The 4,890-nt window shown below is 32.4% G+C and overlaps 1 pseudogene; it reads right to left on the bottom strand.

Moving 5' to 3' along the window:
- Nucleotides 1-4,539: 4,539 nt before the first annotated feature.
- LOC145260128 (U2 spliceosomal RNA) lies at nt 4,540-4,664 on the bottom strand (annotated as a pseudogene).
- Nucleotides 4,665-4,890: the final 226 nt, after the last annotated feature.

The following is a 4,890-nucleotide window of genomic DNA, read 5'->3' as shown; positions in this document are numbered from 1 at the left end:
ATTAATCAAACTTAGTTCATTGCATAGATCAATGCTATTACTTCAATAGTGTTCTTCATCTTTTGGTTAATAACCGTTAAATCTCATAAATTCCTTAATGAGAAAGTAATATGGTGCTATGATCCTAATGGCTAACCATATAGTCTCCCTCTTTAAATCATCTGCAAGGTCGGATCTTCCAGCTAGTTTAATATAATTGTATGAAATTTAGCATTTTTCTGATGAAGAAATAAAAAGGTTAAATAGCACATACTTTTATTGGATATATAGGATTGAATAACAATAAAAAAACCTCAATGTGGGTTTAGCAGAACCTATGCAGCTTAATATGCGGTCAGGTACGTTTGGCACATTTTTTCTTAGAATTACATAAGGTTGGATATAACGTGAACTCTACAGTTCGCACGGATAATTCAACATTCATTACACAAACATAAGCACAAACATACACTTTCACTTGTGGACATTTACAAACTCATGCACAATAAAAGTGTAAAAAAGGAATGTACATTTAAGATAGAATAAAATAAAACGAAATAATATTTAAAAATAAGCGCAATTGTCGGCGCTCATCAAGTGATGTTTACCCAAACGTTCGTTGGGTCAACAGGACTTAAATAACCCTGGTTAATTCGCTTCTGTTCACAGTCCTTCCTTGCAGATGAACAAATAGGAGCTCTGACATTTTTGTGTATCAGTTGATTCCTTTGTCAACATCGCTTGTTTTGTTTTATCAAATTTGCCTTTATTTTCTTCTTGGCTGAGCAAAAATACTGGCGAGAAACCATGACAAAGATGGCGGTATATGCATTAAATATTATGGATATAAAGTTTATCTCTACTATTGAATAACTCCAGCAATACTTCTGTTTATATAAATTTACATATGTGTTTATATTTAACTTCTGGATTCATTTCTCAAACTAGTAACTAATCAGTATGCATTTTGTAATAAAAATAGATACGTGTAAAGTTGGGTAATGTCAGCTATATATAGTTTGCGTTAGTTTTATTAAAAGAGTGGAAGTTATTTGTGAAAATTCAGATATCTTTCATTTTTGTAAATATTTTAATTGGTGTTTGACATCAAGTAATCAATATCCCTCAAATTTAATTTCTTTTGGTGCATTTTAAACGCAGAACCTCTCATGTGTTAAGATTCAAGACCACTTCCATTGTCTTTTGCATATATATATATATATATATATATATATGATAATTTTTGGCGTGTAAGAGGGGTAATGGCTTTATGACCCCATCAGAGGTTTACTTAGAGAGTCGCAAATACTGTCAGTGTTGTCTCCACTTAATTTTACATAAAATAAGGTTTAATCGCTTATGTAAGTTCTCAAAATTATTTTCTACATTTCAGATTTAGATTGAATTCGATCCATACTCAAAATCTCGCAAGTCGCATGACCCCCCCCCCTTTCCAGAGGTCACTACATTTTGTGAAATGAACGGAACGAATCGCTATTTCAAGATATATCATAACCGGGGTGGTTTTTATTTGAGAATCTTTCTTTTTTATTATTTTTTCACCCGAAACCAGGCACATTGCCACTAAGTCGTAGGAGTAAGTATCTGGAAAATGAATATCAATAAAACGCCTAACACTCTATGACTTCGCAAATTTTTAAATACTATAAAAAGTGTGACTTTATGACTTAGCAAATTTTTAAATACTATAAAAAGTGTGACTTTATGACTTAGCAAATTTTTAAATGCTATAAAACGTGTGGCAGAAAACAAGATAAGTTACATTATGATAAGGTTTTTATAACAATAAGATCGGAGATGAAAATACACAGTGTATCTTATTATAAACTTAAATATATTATTCTGTAGTTTTCACATGCTCTTTGTAACATCAGAAAACGGCATAATCAGTAATATCAGTGGAGTTACTAAACTTCAAATAGATGTCGCTCAGTGAAAAGACACCCTCCTTTCTATGAGACCACGTCAAGTAGAAATAACTTTCTGTTACCGGGAAAAGAAAGCAAACTTTCCCTATTTTGTTCTGTACTCTTTGCATTCCACAAACAATGAACACTTACCTTTGACCAAGCTTTACTATTGCCGGTATATTTAAAGCTTCTTTAACCAGTAACTATCCGGAGCAATTTCTATTAACAAGCAATAAATCGACGGATAAAGTCCTTAAGATGCCACTCCATTCTGTGGAGTACCTCACGTGTCCCTATATATTTTGGCACATAACGTAATCAGACGGATTTATTTTGAGAATGATGTAAGGGGCCAGAAACATTACAAAAATATCGTCAACGCCATATGCACGCGTTTAGATAATGTATTGTAAAATGTTCATTCATAACAAGAGTTGATTTAATCTTTAATGATATTTAATTTTGTTTTGTCTTTAATATATGTTTCATAATTTTTACAGCTATGAGACACGTTACATATTTATCTTTAATCCGTATGACACTATGGATGAGAGAATTATCCTGCATCAAGATATGGTTATCATACAAATTCTGTCCAAAGTAGAGTAGAAAATGCTCAGTAAACATATTAATTCCACTTTGCAAGTGAACTATAGGCCCTGGACCATTGGTACTAATAATGCTCCACACCAAAACTGAACTTCCACCACCTTGCAGCGTTGAAACCGAGCACCTAGGATTAAATACTTCGTCTTTCCTCCGACGGATGTACTGCTTACCATCACTGCCTAGTCTATTGAACTTGCTGTCGTCGCTAAAAAGCACTTTTGACCAATATAAAGAGACATGATGTTCATTGCATCTGACGAAGTCCAGACAGCGCTTTCTGTTCTTTACAGAAATCATTGGCTTGCGCCTTGCAACATATCCCCGCAAATCAAATTCCTTTAATCTGACCGTAGAAAGAGAGTACGTTTTTACAAGATTGCACTGTTGTTGGAGTTGGGGAGCCATTTCAAATCTGTTTCTTAGGCTGCGGATGTTAGTCCTCGCGCGAAAGAGAAGGAAACAAAATGTTTTAAATAATAATAATAGAATAACAATAACAAAGACTTTCACTCGCGAGGACTACTATTGAGCGTAACCAGTTATACAGTCCTTTTGAAATTTTCATCTCTGTTTTTCTCGTTATCTACTGAATATTTTTAATGAAACCTATATGAAATATGTTTCGTATTAAATTGTAAAGATTTTCTATTTTGAAATAAGTTTAAAAAAATTAATCTAAAAAATTATTTTAAAGTTTTTGTTAAAAACATTCAGAATTCTATGACAAAGTGGGAGTTGCAAAAACAGTTCTGGTGTGAGGAGAAATACAAACTGAAACAGAGAATATTCAGACCTGTAATAATATGAAGAGGGGTTGCAAGAATGAGTTGTGGTGTGAAGAGAAATAAAAACTGAAATAGAGAGTAGGAGAGTTTTTATAAATGCATGCAAAACAACATTCATTTTTTTAAAATCCAAATTAATAAATTAAATAAAATATAATCTTAAAAAGATACGAAAAGCATTTCATCCAAGGCATAAAAATTGTTAAACAAAATGTTTTTACTTTAGGCTTTAAAAATAAAGGTACAAGATTCAATTTGAAATTTATTTATCTTCAAAGTGCACTTTTATACATTTAAAAAAATTAGGTATTAAATTTTTATACCTTACTTTGTAAAATTTATAAAAGTGCACTTTGAAGATAAATAACTTTCAAATTGAATCTTGCACCTTTATTTTTAAAGCCTAAAGTAAAAACATTTTGTTTAACAATTTTCATGCCTTGGATGAAATGCTTTTCTAACTTGAAGTGGTTCGAGGTGTTACACGGAGAACAGACTCCAAAAACCATTTAAAGATTTTGGAGTCTGTCTCTATTGCGGTTCGAAAACCTTTATGCCGGCAAAAGTAGACAGCAAAAAATTATTTTTCTTTGGAGAACTTTGACCCCTTTCCTCGCTTGTTCCCCACTTCCTCCTCGTTGTGCCCAGTTTTAGTCGCTTTTAAACGTTGTAGTTACAGATTAAATATTTTTTAATCGTTTTTATTTTTCTTAATTTTGTCACATCAAAATTTCCCACTAGTGGTCTTTGATTTCATTCATTATATTGTTTTGTATGCTATCGGTTTTGTCCTGAAGAGATGATAGCCGAAAGAGCTCTCGAGAAAATTTCTGCACATATTATTTAAATCTCTCTCTCTCTCTCTCTCTCTCTCTCTCTCTATATATATATATATATATATATATATATATATATATATATATATATATATATATATATACGTTGTCTTTATTGAAACAAGGCCGATAGCCATTAGTCGCTTGCTCTCGTGTAATAAATGAATGCGTGAATGTAGGATTGACATGAAATTCTTAAAGATATACTTAAATGACCGAAAAATGGACTGAAATGACTTAAACAAATAAAAAGTAAATGACTTAGAATGACTTTAATGAACTTAAGGATGGATTAAATGACATTAAGAATGACTTGAATGCTTAAGAAATAATTGGAACCCTTCAAAAACAAATTATCTGGAGAATGATTTGAATGGCTTTGAGACTGACTGGTTGTAGAGTGGGTGATCATTTTACATTAAATTAATACAGAAAAGAGAACCCCACTTTATATCACTATAAGTCCAGCATGTAGTAAGAACATATACTACACTTTGATCTTGGCCAAATAGCCAAGAAAAAGGGTATTTATTTGTTCCCCCACCGAGCAAATTAGGCACAAGGCCGATTTTTAATATGAGGAGTGAAGTGGAAATGGGGACCAACTCCCCGGGGAGTAGGGGAGCTGAATGGTAACAATTGTTATGAAGGGTTGCCCCTACATTGACCAAGCTCTTATATGTGGGTTTGGTATTTATTTTCTCCCTCACCGAGCAAATTAGCTACAAGGCCAGTTTTTTAATATGAGGA

Source organism: Euprymna scolopes, chromosome 35 (assembly GCF_053919585.1).
Source record: "Euprymna scolopes isolate OS-2025 chromosome 35, ASM5391958v1, whole genome shotgun sequence".
NCBI classification, from domain to species: domain Eukaryota; kingdom Metazoa; phylum Mollusca; class Cephalopoda; order Sepiida; family Sepiolidae; genus Euprymna; species Euprymna scolopes.
This window is presented reverse-complemented; position numbering and strand designations above follow the sequence as displayed.